Source organism: Oxyura jamaicensis, chromosome 2 (genome assembly GCF_011077185.1).
Source record: "Oxyura jamaicensis isolate SHBP4307 breed ruddy duck chromosome 2, BPBGC_Ojam_1.0, whole genome shotgun sequence".
Lineage (NCBI taxonomy): Eukaryota > Metazoa > Chordata > Aves > Anseriformes > Anatidae > Oxyura > Oxyura jamaicensis.
The window spans coordinates 113,581,044-113,601,716 of record NC_048894.1 but is presented as its reverse complement, the minus strand read 5'-3'; the positions used below and the strand labels follow the sequence as shown (position 1 = coordinate 113,601,716).

Sequence of the window (20,673 nt, the reverse complement as noted above, 5' to 3'; positions counted from 1 at the left end):
ATGGTTACCTATCATATCATCTGTGCTTGCCTGCTTAGAAGGTCTTTTTCTTGAAGCTCCTGTTCTGGTGCCCTTGGCACTGTAAAAGGTAGCCTGAATACAGCGGACCGATGTAACCGCATCAGTCCCACCGCAAGTCCCTAGCATTAAGGAGAAGGTGGCACTTCTGAAGTGGGAGAGGAGCAGAGGAGTCCTTCAGGCTGCGGCAGAGAAGCACGCAGTCTCTTTATAGAGCTGGGGTGTAAAACCTGGAGACTTCAGTCTATAAAAGGTACAAAATGCTGCACTACTTACGGTACTTCAAGATGGAAAGTCACGTCAGTGTTCCCACTGTGGTTAGAAAGATCTGCAGGCTCTGAGGAGTATCCCTGTGCTACGGACTTTCCACCAGCTGATGCGAATAGAGGAGACAGCACTCCGCGTTTGGTCAGACCTGCCTTCACTGATTTTAGTGTTGGTCGCCTTGTGTTGGTTGTAGCTGGTCGGCTTCCCAGTTCCACACGTGCCTTTAAGGGCGCTTGTTGTGATTTTAGAGGCATTTAATGATTCGTGTGCTCATGCAAGTTACTGACGAGTTTTGAGCCTAAACAAGATGCAGGTTGTGGCCCCGCTGGTGTTTAATGTGGATAACGCACTCAGCCAGGTCTGTGCTTTGAACACAAGTTCACAACGGTACTAATGACTCCAGTTTGTCACTGGCAAGTGGGAGCTGTGGTGGGTGTCCTCGGGGTCCAGAAGCGGGCTCTGGCCTGTTTTGTCTGCTGGTAGAGGTGTAGCCATTGCGTTCAGAGAAAGCCTGTCATGACACAGTAGGCTGAAAAAACCTTATGCTTTAGAAATGCCCTGCAAAAATAGGCCAGTCCTAACTTTGGATTTCTTTCCTCCTTTTAAATAAATGCAAGGCCTCTGGTGCTTACTTCATTAGTGGTGTCTGAAGTTGTGTATTACCATCAGGGTTCTTGTTTGTCTGGGGGTTTTGGTAGCAAAAATTCTTGCCTGTCGTTATATAAGGAGTTGTCTCTTTATCCCACACCAGGAAACACATCCTTTCTATGCAACATTCTTGTGGCACAAGTACTGATGTCGCCTTCAGCTGCAAAAGCTAGATTCCGGCAACGGGGCTTTTCTGGAGTGGAAACAGAATGGGCAAGGGAAGGGACGGGAAGACAATTTGAGGGGAAATGCTTGTTTCCTTTAAACACTTGTGCCTAGGATTAAGATTCTTTGTATTGCTGCCTGCCTGGCTAACCAAAGCTATATTGACATCAACTCAAAATGCCTATTTGCATTCTTGCTGTATTGTGCAGATTGCCTACGGCTAGAAATTTAGAGACAGAAAACATTTGGTCCATCAAAATTAGAAGGAAAATGTATTTTGAGGTGTTCTTGCAGCTAGAAGCAAGGGTTTGAAATAAATGTGTATCACACTTTTTTTTTTTTTCAAAACAACAGTTTATTTGCCATTTTAATTGACTTTATTCCACAACAGCTTCAAGAAAAACAGTGTAAATAGCAATACTGTTTCAAAAACAGCATATTTTCATTCTGTCTGTAAATACTTGAAGTGTTTTCTCCTCTGTCTTCTTCTTGAATCAACTCCTCGACTGCCTCCCTGCTACACAAAGCCTGCTGGCACCAGTTTCTTGCGTGCAGGGGGAAAGCGGAGGCTGTAAGTGCCCGGTGGGGTGCCCATGGGCCAGGCTGCCTAAAATCCAAGCACCAGCCACCTGGGGAAGGACAAGGGCTTAGCCCCGCTCTCCTGGCTTGTCTCTTTGATGCTCTGCAAGCTTCAGCATTCCCATGTGCGAACTGGCAGGTACAAATGAAATCTTAATTGAAGCAAGGAGTTGTCCATTTTATTTGTGGCTTTAGGGATGTCAGGGCAGTAAGGAAATTCAGGCCCCTTGTCGAGACCTAGCAATAAATGACTCTTTGTTATGTCTTAAGCTTCTAATAATCTGGAAGTTGTTCAGACTTTACCATTTCTGTGCATAATAACCAAATTTTCAGAGCAAAAATCTGCAGAGTGATTCTCTTGGCTTGGACAATCTTCTGAATTATATTAAATTTATCTGTTAGTTCTTAGTTCTTTAGCTTCACTTTGGGTAGGTCAAAAAAGTAACATTTGGGGAAAAAAAAAAAAAAAAAAAGGAACAAAAAGAAAAGAGAGAAAGCCCCAAAACTTCAGCTTAGTACATTTCCGTTATAAAACAAAGCATGGTTTTTGTGGAATTCTGTGCTGTTTTGGGCTTTTGTGTAAAAGGCTGAAGGCAGATTATTATTTAAACCAGGTGCAAATAAATATCCCTGTAATGTATATGAACAAATTTAAACCGTGTATTGTAAGTATATAAACTGTATATTAAAGACACTATTTTCATGATACTTTAAACGTGTACTGAGTTTGTTGTATTAAATCGTTTGGGTTACATGTGCTACATAAAGTGGTTGTTCTTCATTTAGTAATTTCACTGGCTTCTCCTCCTGCTCATCTCAGTACAAGTCAGAAATAACCGCTTCTCAAACACTGAGTTCACAAAGTAGGATGGGGGCAATTGAGAAGTGCAATCAGGCTTAATTTGAACCTCTCAAGACACATCGCTGGTTTTCCCTGTCTTGTAATTTCTCTTGATCCCCCGTGCATCAAGAAGAGCTGTGCGTTCCCCAAAGAATTTGTTGCCACACAGCTTTCCTGTTTCCAGCAGACATTCACCTAAAACTGTATTTTCCTGAGCCCTCAGTCTATTATCTATATTTTAGAAAATGTATTCATTTGTAGTTTGGATATGCTTTTAAGCACGAGACCATGCGCAAGTATTTCTGATTTGCAAGAAGTCTCTAAATCATGTATTGGCTGGGGAGAGAATTAGAGAAAAAAGCAGTGTTCTCTAGGTTGCCTGTTTACATTTTCTCCAATATCAGCAACAGGGGAAAACGTCAATTCCACAGCCATCCATGTGTCGTGCGGATAAGCTGCTCGTCATGCCAAATTCCCCTTCGGCACAAAGCTCACTGATGCTAGGCCAAAATAAAAATTTTCTCCAGCACAGCAGTAGTTGTGGAGGGTTTTATGGTGGGACTCGTTAATATATGTTTATGAGAAATAAAGCAGGGCAGGATCTGCCACAGTGGTTGCCCTCGGATTTGAGACAGATGGGGTCTGCTTGCCTCCAACCTTCACATCTGGGATAGGCGAGCAGCATGTGTGGAGGCAGGATGCGCGCACTGTGGGGGCGGGAGGCAGAATTGCTTTCGGAAGTCAACTGAAATCTCTTTGCTCACCAAGAACAAAGCTGTCTAGGACACATCTCCGAAGAGGGGGAAGGAAAATAGTGAGCTTTGTTAATGCTGCCATCGGTTTGCTCCAGGCTTGTGCGAAAGGGTCTGATGGGAAGTGTTTGGTGCGTGAAGTGGAAAGGTTCTACCCGCTGCAAGATGTGGCCGTCTCCCTGTCAGGGAAGCGCTGTTCGAAGAGAGGTATTTTCCGTGTACATGTTACGGCTGTCATCAGCCCTGACACCAGTCTCCTGTCTGCCTCTAGTCACTGTGGCTACCAGTAAATACCAGTTGGGATTGTAGGCCGGGGAGCGGCCTGAAAACACGGCCCTCTTCCTTTGGGGAAGTGCAAGCTTAACACCCGTGGGCATGCCTCCCCTCTCGGTACGACACACTTGCCAAGAAAACCTCCTGTAGGTCTTTCAGGTGCGCGGTTTCCCCTTCTCCCTCTCATGGGGGCTCTTGTCCTCGAACTGAGATGCTGTGGCCTTCAGGATGTGTCAGGAGCCGGCCATCCCTTCCTGCCATGCTGTGACTAGAAGCCCAAGTGCTTATCTGCGGCTGACTGTGCTCACTCAGGTCATCGCCAGCCTGGGGCACTCGTCACCGTGCTCTGTTGCCCTGGTAGGAAGACGCTGTGTACCACCAGATGCCCACGGCCTACACAACCTCTTCCTCCTGTGCAACTGAAAGCTGCAAACCTGGGCACAGCGATCTTTTCCTCTACTCCATTGCCCACCTAATCTAGTGGATGGTGTCCCTGCCTATGGCAGGGGGGGTTGGAATCAGATGATCTTTAAGGCCCCTTCCAACCCCAGCCATTCTATGACTAGGATTCTTCCACGCCATGAACAGGCGGTGGGATTAGCAGCTGCTGAATGAACAGAAAATCTGGGCTGCCAGGGTGGCTGCCATTAGGTGGCCTTACCCAGGCCCTCGGCACTGCTGGACCAGCTCCCTGGCAGCCTTGCTCCCACACCAGCATGGTTTTTAGGGATTCCCTTGGGATCCCTTGCTAAACTCTGCCTCTGCTTGTATGGTGGGCATTGAAATGGCAATTCTGGTGGTTTCTCAAAAAGTCAAGATTAATTTTATTCTATACATATATATATATATATATATTTCCCTTGCTATGCTCAAACAAGGCCACTTTTTGTTGAACATCAACTGTATTTATATTTTTATTCAGTTGCCAGGAACCAGTGCTTATCCTTTGCCAGGATAAAGCATTGCTGCCCGTTTTCACTCAACGCAGTGAAGAGCTGATGTGAAGAGTGGGTTTGACAGAGGGGTGTCTTCCTCCCCATTCTCACTGTGAAATTCCAAAGGTGGAAAGCTCAAGATGGGCATCCAGGCCAGCACAATGTGAGCAATAGAAATATGACCCAAGTCCTTATGTATTGCTCAACGAGACCTCAAAATGCCCTTGACTCGCGGGCGGGACAAAAGGAATCCGGTGCCAAACACGCTTGGATTAAATGAAAACCATTCCTCTGAGGGAGTCTGGGGTAGGAGGAAGAAGAACAAAAGAACAGAAACTGGGAGGAAGGAGAAAACACATTTAAGATGCCAAGTCTGAGGAGGTGGCAAGGAAGCGGAGGGAAGCGTGCTCTTGCTTCGTGTAGTACTTGTACGTGCCACACTGGGTCAGAGCGGCACACGGCTGCTGGGAGATGAAACCTGCAGTAGAGGTGGTGGAGAAAGACAGATGGGGTCAGGGAACTCATCCGGACTCATTGCCAATCCCATAAATGCATTGCCACAAGAAGGATCTGTTTTAATTGCGCTGCTGCTGTTCCATTATACAGCATCAACAATTACTCTTAATGAATACAGGGGTCGGCAAGGCAGGTTGCCAGGGCTGGGTTTCCAGTGGGTTCATGCAAACAGAAAGCAGGAGGAAACTCTAATGGGTCGACACTGGCAGAGCCCTGAAGAACTGCATATATCTTGGCTAACCTTATTTGTTTAACTGCAGATCTGCAAGCAGGAGAAACATCTGACAGATAGAAATGATCACAAATGCTAGTGCCATACAGCTTCTGCTCCTGGCAGGTGAAGCATGGGCCATCCTGGTAGCCGTCCCTCCAGGTTCCTCCTGAAGACAAAGTGTATTCTTGTTCCTTAAACAGTCTGGAAAATTGTACTGGATTAGCATTTCTCCCTTTGTTAACAAACTGGTGGGACTGCAACAGAGACAAGCATGTCTACATCTATGTCAGGGACGTCTTCTTGTCTTACTATTGATTTCATGAATGTTTATCACTTCTGTTTCCTGCAATGAAAGGCAATGACAGTTAAGCAGTCTTTTCTTACTTATCCAGTAAGCTTTCCAATAGCCTTTTTTCCTTCCTGGAAAAAAAAAAAAATCTAAAAAATCTTAGGTACAATCTTAGGTACATGTTGTTTCTTCTTTTGATTCTTTTCTAATACTGCTTTATTTTATTTTTCTTGAAAGAAGAAAGTGTGACTTCATGGGATCTCCCCATGAACTGAGCTTTGAGCTTCACAGAGCTCAATCTGATCTGCTTGTGCAGTGCCAAAGCTAGGGCTTGGAAACTGAACCTCCACAGGAGTGCGGTGGACCAAGCATACAAAGCCCTCTAACTGAGAGAACAACTAAACAGTAAAAAAATAAAAAAAAATAAAATAAAAAAATAGTACTTCTTTACCAGTTCTTCATGTGAAAAATCAACCTATCCCCAAGCCCGCTATACGGCATGGTATTTTTGCTCCTACCTCCCTGAAAGCAGTTTGTTTTTTCCCTACTCTGGGGAATACTGAGTCATCCCCAGCTACCACCTAGCTGCATGGAGTTCAGTTTCACAAGCACATATCACTTCATTTATCTTTGATAGCCAGCAGCTGGAATTTTATTTTTGTAACTTGGCCAAATAGCTTGTGTTCGTATTTCCTTAAACCAGTGTTTTTATAAGAAAAAAATATCTACCTGAAGTAAAACCATATAGATGATCCATGAAAAATGATATCATTTCAACTGATGGCTTTAAATAGAAAAATTAAAGGGCATAACATAAGTGAAAATGATTATATTTAGGCCTCTGGTTCTTACTCTTATGCCTGAAATCATAGGGCTGATGCAGAACCTTCCCAGAGCCATGAATTTCCATATACAAGGTTTAACCTTGAAATTTCTTTTGGAAAGTCTTATGTTTGAAGTGTGGCAAACCAGTGGTGAGGAGGAACTTTCTAAGAGAGAGGAGAGGCCCTTCTGCCACACTGCCATCTCTGAGTGCAAAGGACCCACACACAGAATAAAAACAAGCCTAGGAGAAGCCATGGTGGCCCTGCCCGAGACACGTGGATGTGGCACTAAGGGACATGGTTTAGTGCTGGGACTCAGTAGGTCAGCATAATGGTTGGATGATCTTGAAGGTATTTTCCAAACTAGATGATTCTACAATTGTATGACTGGGGAGAAAAAAGCCCTCCCAGTTCTCAAGAGAGGCACTTTATACCCACTCATTCATGTCGTGCTGAAGGAAAAGTCCCAAATACAAGGCTCAACATAAATGTTGTCCTGGACCCCAACCCCAGCACCTCTCAAGTTCTTTGTGAAACCAAACTTACTGCGTGAGTTTCTGCATTTCTTCCTCTGACAAAATTCACCCTGAAATGAAATAGGATCTTTTGAAGCTAAAGGGGATTCCAGCCAAGAAATTGAGACAATGTTCATCAGCAAATTCTGACCCAAGACATTATTGAGCCTCTTAGGCCTGTGTTATACATCAGGAAAATTGTTTCCAGAGAGCCATTCTCCATTGCAGCCACTGTTTATTGCTCTCAATTTTGCCGCAAGCCAAGTCCATAAATGCATTTTAATTGATGTAATGGAAGACTTGGATTTTTTTTTTTTTTAAAAAAAATGGATTATAATTCCTTCGATTTTGCTGAAATATTATTTCTGATATAATTTTAAATAGGTTTCATCTAGAAGGCCTTGCAATTTCTTAATTTTTAATACTTACCACAAGCTGTTTGAGATGAGAGCTCTTTAAAAGTCAGAGCATCAATAAAAGCTGGCTGGCCCCTGATTAGCTCATTTTCTGCTAAAGCTGTGTTGCATTACTGACTGCAGGTGTGTGTATGTGTGTGCACCTGAACGTACGTGTGCATATGCATGTAAGTAAAAAAAAAAAAAAATCATGAATAAAAAATCATCTGCTACTTGCCTGCTACTTACTGTGCAGCTCGAGCACTTCTGCAATACCGAAAACACGAGTTTTTCTAGTGTGTGAGAGCAAGCAAGTGAACCTGCCTGACAGACAGGAAGCAAAATCTGTTTGTGAAGACAGACTGACAGTTCAAGAGCAGGGAAACGGGAAAGGGCTGATCCAGCCTCCCTTTCAAGGTTGCTTAATAATGTTTTCTTCTCTTCTAAGAAATCAAAGATTATATTCACACAAGTAAAGGGCTTTTAAATTTGATTGTTTTAACTGAGCTTCTTCATGCAATTCTCCATTTGATTTAATTCTATTTAGTATGATAAATGCTTTTGAATCTGATTTTTTTTTTTCATTTTCATGTATGAAAAATAGAGATGAAAGATTAGCTTCTGGCGACCTGCGTCAAAATCTAATTTGGCTGGAAACGAAATGAATTTGGATTTAGCTGTATCTCCTGGATAGTTCTGCTGCAACAACAAATCTTCATAAAGTTAAGCTGTCTCTGCTCAGGGAGTGGAAGAGGTGCGTGTAGCTGAGTGGGGAGAAGCTGGCTGCTTGTGCCTGACTGTAGTCAATGCCATCAGATCCTCAAAATGTAAAGGAATTTAGGATTTTAAAGTAAGATTACTGTGGCAGCTTTTCATGGTTTAATTACTTTATATTGGAGGCTGTTGAATGATGCATTCGGTGAGCTGATTGCTTTTCAGAGAGCATTAAAAGATTTAGTCTCTCCCTATTTCAAACGTTTGGAAATGGTCGTGTTGGGATTGAAGGAAGCCGTGGAGCAAATCATGTCTCTCCTCCTACGCCACCAGCTCGCTTCCTTGGTAGCTTGGGCCGTGTGGAAGGAATTGTGACAAAATGCAATTATTTTGGATTTAAGCTTTGTTGTAGCTCCATCTGTGTTTTTTCTCTCAGCTGTGTAAAGGCAATATGCACCACTTGTCGGGGTTTTTAATCGGCGAGTGTTAGTGGGGCGCTTTCCGTCTGTGCTGCTGGTGTCGCTGGTCCTGCCCAGAAGAAGGGAGCCGGCACTTGTCCCTGCGGGGGGGCATCCTACAGGCTTGGGACCATTTTGTTCCTGGGGTGAGCTCCAGATCAGGTAGTGAGGGTATAGAAATAACAATACAGGCAGCTGAAATGCCGTTGTGTGCTCTGCTCCCTTCCTTGCCATACGGTTTTGTGACCGCAACTATGAGAGCCAATGTCTGCCCTCATTGACCCAGGCAGGGAAATATCCGAATATCACCTAGCCCATGAGCAACCAGTTCTGCTTACCACATTGCAAAGACTGCATGGATGGTACTTACATTAAAATTAATTTCTCTTGGAGAATGTACGGGAGGAATACACGCTCACAAACATCTCCTTGCATGCAGGTGCTTTTAGCCGACCAGCCCTTCCCAAGGCACTGCCGGATGGCAGCGTAGCTGGGCATGTCAGCAAAGCAGCTTTCCATCAGGACCATGGTGTCAAGTAGGTCAATTATTACCAAAAAACCTTGAGAGTTTTGTCTTAAGGACCCACTCACCAAGACCTCATATGTTCTGGAGCCAGAAACAGGGCTTGGTTCCTGTTTGAAAGGCCGACGTGCTGGGTCTGGCTGGGAGAGCCTGGATGCCAAGAGCCAGGTCCCCCAAGCTCAATGCCCGAGCAGGCTGATGGCTTCACAAAGCAGAAGCTGAGGTGCATTTCCCTGCTTTCTGTTTTATAGTTAAGTTTCCAAGACGATTGTTTTTTCTCAAGCCGCGGGGTTTACCAGACTTGTCCGATCAGTGTTTAGGAGAGCATCTGACAAAGCTCAGCAGCCCAACCAGCCTTTTGCAAACAAAGCAAAAAATCAGTTGTCCTCTCTTGTTCCATCAAAGTTAGCCCTAACTCCAAAATACATCCTTCGGTGGGATGTCCCATGCTTCACCGAACACAGATATCCAATCCCCTAGCGTTTAGGGGTAGGGAAAGAAGGAAAATCCCTGGTGCTCTGCAGCTGTGCTGCATCGTTCTGGTTCTTTTGAATTCTGATGTTGAAACTTCATTAAATCCTCTTTTAGTGTGGATTTCACTTGCTAAGCCATAGTAAAATGGATAAACCTAATAATTTCTTTGAATTTGATTCCACTTGTACATTCTCTTTCCTAAGCAGCTTTTGGTGTCATGAAAACAATAGTCCAGTATGTATTTAATAGTTAACCTATATAATAGTTAATCTCATGACATTTCTCTTAATCTGAAGGAAAATACCCGGGACAATAATGCTGGCTAATAATATCAAACTGATGAGCAAAGAAATAGCACCCACATTCTCAGCTGATGATGTGGCAAAGATCAAGAAATTCTGCAAAGCTCAGACTAAAGTAAGTTATAAATTGCACTAATACCGGCTAATGGATAATGAGATTCCATTCTAATGCTGGTAATGTGCAATGTAAGTGTTTGCTGTTTCTTAAATAGGATATCTTTGACCATTTAACCAAGTCTTTAGCACCAAACATTCATGGCCATGAGTATATTAAAAAAGCCATTTTGTGTATGCTACTTCAGGGTAATGAGAAAGTTCTCAACAATGGGACACGCATTAAAGGAGACATCAATATCTTATTATTAGGTAAGAGCATGTAGAGTTAATAGTGCATTGATAAGTTATTTTATTATCCCCCCTCCTCATCATGCCAGTGTAGTTCTGTTATGCAATATTAGCAAGAAAATAAAAGCCAAACCAGTACAAAGACTCATTTTGTCTCATACAAGAATGTTTGTTAGTGTCTTAGGATCAATTTATTTTATCCTTGGGCACATTTTTACAATTATTTCTGTTTTGTCCCACACTTCCCTATTTACTTGACATCTGTTCTATGTTTCTAGCTAGTGTTGGCATGAAGTGCAATAGAGTCTAATCCTGCACTGTTTATTCGGGCAAGACACCCACTGCTTTCATGAATGGGCTTTGGTTTATTGCTCAAGTTGATGGAACTGTTCTGCTTCTGTCACTTGTAGGCACGTTGGCTGTTCAGTTGTGACTTCATTTCTAAATGCATTGTGTTCGGTACTCATAATTAAGGTACATTAACCTGACAATGCTCACCTGGTAACAGAGAAGCACCTGGCAGAAGTACTGGCTTCCTTGCAGAAATCAAGCTCTACTGAGATTCAATCAGATTTCTGAGAACTTGCTTTAAAAATGGACAAACCTAAACCAATAATCCTCCTTTATTTGAATACACCCTTTCTCTCTTGAAGAGAACAACTCGCATGCTTACCTATTGGCAGCACTGAAAACTCTTCATCCACTCTGCGCTGCGTTTTGGCCACGTCAGTACAGACAGAAATTGCCGTGATCTGTTGTTACCCCATGTCAAAAGAGCTCGCCGAGCATCTGAATTACCTTGCTGTGCCTCCAGAAATATTGTGCACAGAGCCACATTTGTGTACTGGCACTCAATGACATGCTGAGCTGCTGGGCTTTATAATCCAAAGGACGATCCAGTAAAGCTTAATAAAGCCAAAAGCTGCTCCCTTTAAAAAAAAAAAAAAAAAAAAAAAAAAAAAAAAAAAAAAAAAAAAACAGAGCTGTATGGGACAATGACATACCTCTTCAAAATTTGGAATGAGATCTTAAAGAAAAAAAGAGGGGAAAAATATTATTCTGGGAGGATTTTGAAGCAAGAACTTGGAGAAAGTATAGTTTTATAGAAAGCATTTCTCTCCAATTTTCTGAGACAGCAGGATTTGTGAGAAAGTCTGTGGTATCTACCTGTAATGTCTATAGGGGTGGTAGCTATGTAAAAGTAGTGTAGTAATATATATACTTACCCTTAAGAAAGCAGTTTTGGTTCTTTTAAATCTATGTTTACATTCTTTACCTTAGAAATGTCAGCTTCTCCTTCTTTCCTTTTCTTAGTATGAGGCCAATACTTCTTATACTTCTGTAATACTTCTTATACTCCAGTAATGTTGGTGTAACCTTACCACTAGCTAATGCAAATTAGAAACTAATCAGTGGTGCAAGATTTCCAAGCTTGCTAAGAATCAGGAGCATTCTGGGGAGGAAATGCTGGGAAAACAAACTAAAACTGTAAATTAAAATGATTTCTTACAAGAGCCTTTCAGCTTTGAGAACTTTAAGGCTCAAGCATGTGTCTCTGTAATACTTTGTCTACTTCCAGTGGCCTGAACCTGTGGTTTTGGAGATCCTGGTGGAGCATGGCAGGCTCCTGCACCTGCAGTAATGAAAGGTGCTGATTTAATTTGCTTGCATTTTTCTTCTGTTCCGAAGTTCAGCTGGAGTTGAAAATTACACCTCATGATGTTTATATGGAAGCCGTTTACAAATAACACATGAAATAAAAGCCTGCAATCTTAAAAAAAAAAAATGCACCAATGATGTTTTAAGTTATTAACAAGGTTTAAGTGAATGCTTTAAACTTCTGAAGTTTTGATCTTCGTTAATTGAAAAAAAACAGAACAACTCTGCCACTTCTCAATATCCACCTCAACATTCAGGTCTCACCTAATACTCATGATGTTCTTACAACACTTTCAGAGTCATCTTCCTCCTTGTACCAGGAAGGTGGTTAGAAACACTGAATAAAAAATGCTTATGGTGGTACCTTGTCGATGTTGTCTGCCTCGATAACTGCATGCTGGCTGCATCAAACTCCTCTGGAGTTCACAGGACCAGGGTTAACATCCCCTGACCCATCAGCAGGGACAGAGCCACTGGCTGTTGGGGTTTGGGTACAAGGGGCAAGAAGTGTCCCGGGGCTGGCCCGGGTCATGTCCCTGCTCGTGCAGGCACCCCTGGGCTGAACGGCATTGCTGGGGCAGCAAGGATCGGATGCACAACCAGGCGCTGGTGCGTTGTCTTTTCTCAATCCGATTTACTCTGAGCTCTTACATCTCCAAATAGCCCTGATTTAGCTGTCTTTCCAATAAATTGAGGAAACTGATTTCCCATTTCCCAGGGGCACTTGGACAATTAATTGCAAAAATGCTTTGTAAGTGCAAGATCATTTATCTCATTCAAGTTCATTTCTTCCAGGGCTTGGATGTCCCAAGATTCAAGTTTATCGGAGTGTTTAGCCCCTGCCATCATCAGCAAATGGTTGATGATTGTCCCTGACTCCCAGCTGAAAGGTCTGGGCCCACATCCTGCAGTCCCTGACCATGATGCTCCCCCTGCTCGTGTCTCTTTTGTACATCCATGGAGAGGAGTCGGGGCCTCAGCTGCTGGGACCCACAATGTTTCCCTTTCCATAAAAGCTTCCTGTATGTTTGCATAGGGCATGCTGGGTTGTTAAACATCACCGGAGTTTCGGGTTTGAAGATAAACAGCCCTGCTGCAGCTGGGACAAGACCTTTGGCAGCAGGAGTCCTGCTGATGTGTGGCTCCATCTGATACTGCCCAGGCCCTCAGGGGTTCGTGGCCTCGTTGAGCACAGTAACTATTGGTGGGGGGGAAAACATGCAAAAAATATTTTGACTTCATCTGTGCCTACTTACATTTCAAATACTTGCAGCTTCCTTGTGACAAAAGCCTAACGCGGTGGGGAGGGAGGGCGTGTTTGTTGCAATATTAAACAATATAAGGGAAATAAATGGTGCACTGACGGATACCGCACAAGCTCTTCAGTAGAAATTAGTCATTCATGTATATGCTGAGTAAAATGGTAGTATAGAAAGGAGAGGATTTCTCTGCTGCTTACTAGGCTATTCCATTTTTGCAGTGCTCTGAGACCAGTGTGCAAAAGGCTTTGACCCTGCAGCTGAGGGATGGTGAAGGGCTTTGTGTTCCCCTTTAAGAGGTGATCTTCACATGGCAAAATGTTCCCTAAATCGCTTCCACCGGCAGCAGGGGGTCCCCGGGAAGGCAGTTGGCAGCAGCTGTAGCTGCTGATTAAGAAACTGATGCTCAGCCTTGCATTTCCAAAGATAGCAAACTTTGTGTCTTTCGAGCTCTACAGCCCTCCTGCCATGCACCAGGCCCCACACTGCTGGCTGCACGCTTGGCTCCTGCACCACAGACCTGCCCTGGTGCCACCAGCGTGCCCATCCCTCACCAGGGAGATGCTGCCCAGGGAAAATCGGGGCTGCTGCTGCCGTAGGGACGGGTTTGCTGGGCCTGAGGTGGTTTCTGTCCCAAAGAAGGAAGGTTACAGCTGGGCTCAGCCTAAGATATCACCAGAGCAGACCTGGATGCTAACCTTATTGGCTATTCTCTGGCAGTCTGTCCTTGGTATTTTTCTGTAACAACGCCTTGAAATAGTCTCAGTGCCACTCTATTAAGGAAGGTGAAAGGATTTTACTGCCAAAGAATAGCTGTGGAATAGAGAAAAAAAAAATGCCATTTTTAGCCCAGCCCTATTCCACCAGATCACTGAGATGCTGTGGGAAGCAAGACAGAAAGCAAATGTGTAAGTAAGGTCCATCCGCAGCCAGTCTGAGAGTGATCTGACATGCACGTGGAAAAGCAAGTGGCACCACCATGTCTGGGCACCAGGGTAGGAATATAGTTAAATGAAGGAGTTTATACAGCTCTGCTAGCACAAAGGGGCTGGAGCTTGTTCATCTGAATCCCAGCCCGCTCATGTATTCAAAGCTGCTCTTGCGCTCATCCTGATCACCCTGGGGGAAAAAAAAGGCAAATAAACCTCTGTTCCTCCTTTCCCCACAGTTCAGTTCAGAAGTACCTTTGAGGTTGCTGGGACTACATTCAAAATGAATGCGTCTGTGGCAATTTGTATTTCTCAGAAATTCAAATTAATTCCAAAGGTCAGGCTCCATTCTCAGGGGGAAGGCGGCTTCATGCTGGTGCTCAGCCTGCCTCTCGTGGGCAGCAGCCTGTGGAGGAAAGGGCGCTCCTCAAGGCCAGCAGAGCTGGCACCACAGGGTGCCGCCGTTGGCTTTCTCCTCAGCAGAAGCCTTGGAAGGTGTTATGCTTCAAAGTTTTTCTTCATTCTTGCAGCTTCCAGCAATGAAATATGTTTTTGTGGTGCTTGTGCAGCCTTTGAGTCGTGGTGCTTGTAAGCGTGAGAGGTGCGCATTGCCAGAAGCTAATGGAAATGGGTTTAAAATGGAGGTGCATGGTGTCAATTGCTGTGAGGTGGGAACCTATGCAAAGTGGAGCAAACCAGTGGGCTCCTGAGCAGCAGGAACTGTTTGTGCTTCATGTTGCAGCACAGCATCTGCTTGGGAGAAGTGGCCCATAAACTACCATGCAGTGACCCATAGTGGCGGGTTGCTATCTTAATTTTATCCTCTCTTTCTCCCTCTCCTTCTCCCCCTCTCTCTCTCTCTCCCCCTCTTTCTCTCTCTCAGAGCTCTTTTTCACTTAAGAAAAATCATATTTTCTTATCCCAGTGGCTTTTCTGTTTCCACATCCATGCAATCACAGACACTAAAGCTTAAGCATGATCACTATTCTTTCGGCCAAGGCAAACCTGCAGTTGTCCTAAGTGCCTGCAGAGATGACTCTTTAACCAGCTGAGGAAATAGATACACTCATTTTTTGCTCCTCTCCTTAATTCCACCTTACCCAGACAAAGCTTTGCTAGTGAAGAAGACGTAAAAGTAGCAGCCTGACTTTTCCAAGTGGCAACAGAAACTCTTACCACAATTAATAAAGCGAAGTTTACCAAGCAACGTAATTACTACCAGGCTTAATAAACTAACAGCTTACTTAACAAACTAAACTGAAGTCCTGACGTTATTTTGTGTAACTCATCACTCTCTGCTCTGAATGAGCAAACATCATTTACATGAGTGAAAGCTGACGCCAAGCTCTGGTGTTCACAACATGATGAGATGTATGAAAAAAAAAAAGCAATCACAGATGAAGAGAGAGACGTGTTGCTAACAGGATTTGATCTTTTATTATTATATTTTTTTCCCATCATAGACGACATGGATCCAGATGGTGCTAAAATAATAATAAAAAAAAAAAATCAAGGACAAATGCACAGACACAGAACTCTAGCAGAGCAAGATGGCTGGTTCTAGTTACATGTTAGTAGCCTCTCAGCAGAAATGCCATCACTAAGATGTTAATCAAAATGTTCCATCAACGTTCAGAGATAAGATTCAAATCTGATAAAGAGCACACAACTACATTTTTCCCATGAGTATTTCACTGGAAGAGCAATAATGTTTATGTATTGTATGATTAAGCACTGCAACCTTGGGAAACAGTGAAGTTTGGTTTTGTTCTTTCAAGTTCCAGACATTCAAGTTAAACATCTTTGACGTTATTTTGTCTTCACAGGAGGTGAAGTCAAAGGCAGAGATCAAGCACGGAACATTTCATCCCAATTGGAGGGAGTTTAGGAATTATGAGCAAGTGAAAATGAAAACCCATCTGCAACCCTTTTGATACCAGTTACAGTGTGTTTGGTGTAAGTAATGAAACCGACTGGGAAACCAAAATAAAACATGCATTTTGAAAAAGAAACAAGGTAAATAGAGAAAAAAGACTCCGGAGATGGTTTTGAAGAATTTTAACACAAAGGAGACTGATCTCTGTGTGTGCTCCAGCATATTATTAATTTGTGTGTAGGTGGGGTGATCAGTCTGAATTGGTGTGGTAATAGTTATTTTTACCCAGTTCATTCTGTTGATTCTCAGAAAGAAGAGAGGACAAGGATAGCAGCCACGTGGAATATGTCTGCTGCAAAGAATTCCTAATCTCCTTGCACAAAAGGAACTGTTAAAGCTTGACTTTAGCTCTCTCTTTTGTAATAAACTAGAATATGAAATTGAAAGAAATGGGAAAATGAGATCATCATATATGAAAATTTCTTCATAATTTCCAAACACAATCAGAGCATAATATGGATATTTTGCCTTTACTGCATCAAATGCTAAAAAATCTCTAAGCAACCACTCTAGACTTGAGAAACAGCAACTGACTGCAGGCGTGTTCAGAAAAGGCAGGCCGTTTGGCAATTGACTTCTTTTGATACCTGACTATCTGTGCTACTGGCAGTAAAGACAGATAGACTGAAAGTGCAGTCCAAGTAGACAGTAGACTTAAGATTATATTTAAGAAAATCAAAGCTATTTTAACAGACAGATAGCATCTGCATCTTAGGGTAAGGCCCTTAGCTCTAACAGCGAAAAAAATGGAGAAACACCACTTCTCTGTTCTGATATCACAGGCGGTCTGCACCTAAAGAAAAGACATCTCCTGACTCCTGCCCTGCACAGTAGAACCTCGACTACCCGCTATGTGTAGTGCTAGAAGCCTGAAATTTCTAGCTGACATAAGATAACTTGTGTCTAGGATCATTCCCTTTTTTGCATTTAGGCAGGGCAGTGCCAGCCAGAGCATTATGATTCAGTTATTTGCTACTTGTGCAAAAGCTAAACTGAGCAAGCTGATCCATCTGTGTGATGCAAATAGCACTGAAATTGGTCTGGTGTGCCTGTAACAGGAATAGGAGGCTGTGCATAATGTTTTGCATAGATATTAGGTAGCATGCCTAGATTTTCTGCAATGCTGAGGTTCTTGAAGAAAGACAAATGAGTAGATAGAGCAACCTACCTTTGCTTTTGTGTGTGTGTGTACATGTTTTTTTTTCCTCCAAACCGGAGCCACTAGCTAGAAATGTATGTATTTGTATATTTACTTATTTCTAAGCTCATACTGTAACTCCTGATAGACGCCACACTGGGGAATGAGTCACACACACAGCTCAAAGTACAACATACAGATACTCTGCTGGCTCCGGCTGTACTGTACTGACAGCCCAGAGCCCAGAGCAGAAGGAGCAGAAAAGAGCAGAGAGGCCACCATTCCCTTAAACTGGGGTCTCCGCTAGGGGGTTCATCACTGGGTACCAGCTGAGACCCGCGCTTGAATGAGGAACAGGAGCAAGGTAGTCAGCCTAGGACGTCAACACCCACAGCTCAAATACATTGTGGGAGCCCAGCAGGAGACTTTTACACAAGTCCTGATGGGTAGAAAGTGGAGTGTGTCTGCTTTGCATGGAATTTTGTGGAGACTTAATGCTGCTGGGGTTTATTACCCTATTAGTATCTTTCGTCTCATTGATTTCATACAGAGAAGGTTACAATAAGGATTCTGTGGATGAATCTGCTTTAGGAGAAATACACACCCAGTCTTTTTGCGAAGGGCTGCTACCTCATGGATGGCTCTCCAACTGGCCAACATACTATCTGAGTTGTGGTAAGTATCCGTATTATCTGTAAAAGGGTCATATGTATGTCTCCAGACTTAAACCATTACATGAGAAATAATAAACACAGTCCCATTAACCATGTAGGAAAAGTCTCAGTAAAGCACAGAAGTCAGTTCCAGAGGAGGGCATTATGACCTGGGCTGGTGAATTTTCTGTTTTTACACGTGCTGACCTCTACTGGGATATTGCAATGTCAAGCAGTTAAATCACAAATCCAAGCATCAGCTCCTAAAGAAGAGGCCAGCTGAACCACTTCATTTCCCAAACCGCTTCCGGATTTTTAATATCTCACTTCTATTCTTCACAGAAAATGCCATCATTGTAAGTCAGTTGTGCTACAGCTTTTGTAAGAAATACTTCTGTGTTCAGGAACTTAAGCTAGTAGTAGTATGACTTTTCTGATATACAAAGAAATGCAACATTGAATCTGATGCAGGACTTCCTGAGTAGTTTTTCTGCACTGGAAGTGGGAAAAAAAAAAAAAATGTATTTTCATTTTGCATACTTTTAGAGTTCTTTTTTTTTTTTTTTTTTTCACAAAAATCAGAGTCTGATTAAACCTTTAGCTCAGTTAATGTCATTAATAAAATGTCAGTCCTTTTTGGCTCTATGGAATCTGCACAGAAAAAAAAAAAAAAAAAGTGAAAAGTGAGGTGTTATTATTTGGACTGTGAAATTCAGTTTCAGCTTGTGCTCTTCACTGATTCCTGTCTGAAATGAATAAGCAGAAGCTTCAAGGTTTTTTTTTTGTTTGTTTCTTCCTCCATGGAAGTTCACCATTTCAAGATACCCTCTATGGAATTTGTGTCTTAGACAATGTGTTGTAATGTATTGTTCTACGTATTAAGCTTTCTTCTAATGACAGCACTAAAGCATTTACCACTCAGGTAGTATTTATGCCACTTCATGTAATTTGGATTCCAAAAAAAAAAAAAAAAAAAAAATCAAACAGTCTCTGCAGTCACAAATCCAGTACTTCATGTTTGAAATGATGAAATGCTCACTGTTTATAATGCTAAGTATTTTAGCCAGGGTTGAATTTATGAACAGTCTCATTTGTGTCTTCTTAACTCCATGTAAATCTATGTGCATATCTTAATTGAAGGCACATTTGGAGAATTATTTGCATGAAAACTGCTGATGAAGACATGTCAAAATAGGAAAGTTATTTTAAGCCAGCTATAGTAGGGTATCTTCCTATCCAGGATGTTTGTCAGCTCTGACAAATCTTTGTTAATTTTGTCTGACTGTTTTCATGAATCTTTGGGTTCCAACAAAAGCTAATAAAACCAGCTACGAAAGCTTAAAATATAACTACTTTTCACAGAATATTAATCAGAGCACTAGAAAAGTAATGTCAGTACAGAACCATACACATTTGTTGCTTTGTATTGTGCAGTAGCATTCAGAGGAAGACTAGCTCCATATGTTTCCACATATTTTCACTGCTCTTGCCCAGAGTTTGGGTTAAATTACACAATACATGTTATGGTTGTCAATATCCATTCCGGGGAATCAAAGTAGCTGCTGACCTTTAAATGTGAACATATTCACATACCAGCCTACCAACCATCTGGTGCGACCTGACATTTCTATCACTAGCACTCCTGTCTCTTGGAGTCCCCTGCAAACTGCTGCAGATGTGATCTTTGTCCATGGTGACCGCTATCTTACCCTGCAAATATCCTTGGAAAGACAAGTTTGCTTTTTCTGTCCCTTCTATTTCCAAGCCTACTCTGTTCTCAAACCCCCACCTGAATTGCAGCCCACTCCTTAGGGGTGCTAAGGAAGCCAACAAATTAATCAGACCTGGGATCCCTCCTCCCTGGCTGCCGTGCCCCGCCAGGAGCAGTCCCAGACCCAGATGATGTCTCCATCCCAGTCCCAGGGATGCAGCTGCTCTTCCAGCTGGCAGGTCTGCCTGTAGCAAGGGTACCATGCATCCAAGACACACAACACACATACAGACAGGTCCCTAATGCAGCTGGCTGCACAGACTGCCACACACACAGAGCAGTGTAGGAAGCAGCTCTTGCTCTGCCTAATATCCACGTCTGAACCCTGGGCTCCCTAACATAACCACTGGCTCACACCGAAAGTCTTTCCATATGTGCATTTCCTCCTACTCGCCAGCTAGTCCAGGGATGGACACACAAACAAAGGCTTGAGTTAACTGAGGAAATAAAAACACAGGTCTCTAGTTGCTGGCACTTAAAGCTTCTTACACCCCCACACGCACCCCAAGCTCTCTGGTTGCTGCCACCTAGACCTGTACCCCTGGTTCCCATGGCCTCGTCCCCAGCTGCTGGCACTGAGACCTTTTGACACACACACCCCAGTCCCTCCAGTCACTGGCATTTCAGACCTCCAAGCTCTGCAGCCCACAGTCCCCCATTAACTGGCACACAGACCTCTTTTTGCATTGCCATCCTTCCGCATTCTAGCATCCAGAATTAGGCATCCTAAGACCTGTGATCTCCAGTTGTTGACATGCAGATCTCTTTTGTACGCTGTTCTCTGCAGTTGCTGGCACTATTTTCCCACATGCATACCTCTCTGATCCATCACAATCCTCCCCTTTGGACCCTTTTTCCCTTCTCCTAAATGTCCCATAACAAGTTTTACATAAACCCACAATCCCCTTCCGATAGCCAATATCCCAATAAGCCTCAAATAACCCATAATACTCATGCAAATTGTGTTTTCCCCTTCTAATCAGTTTTGATTTGCAGTTCAGGTTCACATTCTTCAGGGCTACACCTGAATAGTTCCTTTAATGGCCCATCAATCGGTGGCTGGAGAGTTCTGGGTCCTCATTATTGTCTCTACTATTTGTGTGTCTGTGTGGTTAATTTAGCACTTTCCTCATTATTTCTTTTTTAAAAAATATATATATATTTTTTTTTATTTAGTAGATCAAAACCAAATGACTTCATGAAATAGATATTCTCACACCCCCCACACTCTCGCACTGCTGACAACTGTAGCAGAACTCAGAACTCCTGGGTACCCCTGGA

General features: G+C 43.1%; 1 long non-coding RNA gene across 1 annotated transcript; it reads right to left on the bottom strand.

The window, feature by feature from the left end:
• Nucleotides 1–570: 570 nt before the first annotated feature.
• Nucleotides 571–14,120, bottom strand: LOC118161621. Its single transcript, XR_004748102.1, has 3 exons — nt 14,111–14,120; nt 11,433–11,435; nt 571–709 (listed from the first exon to the last, which is right to left on the bottom strand). It is a non-coding gene; the product is annotated as an uncharacterized LOC118161621 (long non-coding RNA).
• Nucleotides 14,121–20,673: the final 6,553 nt, after the last annotated feature.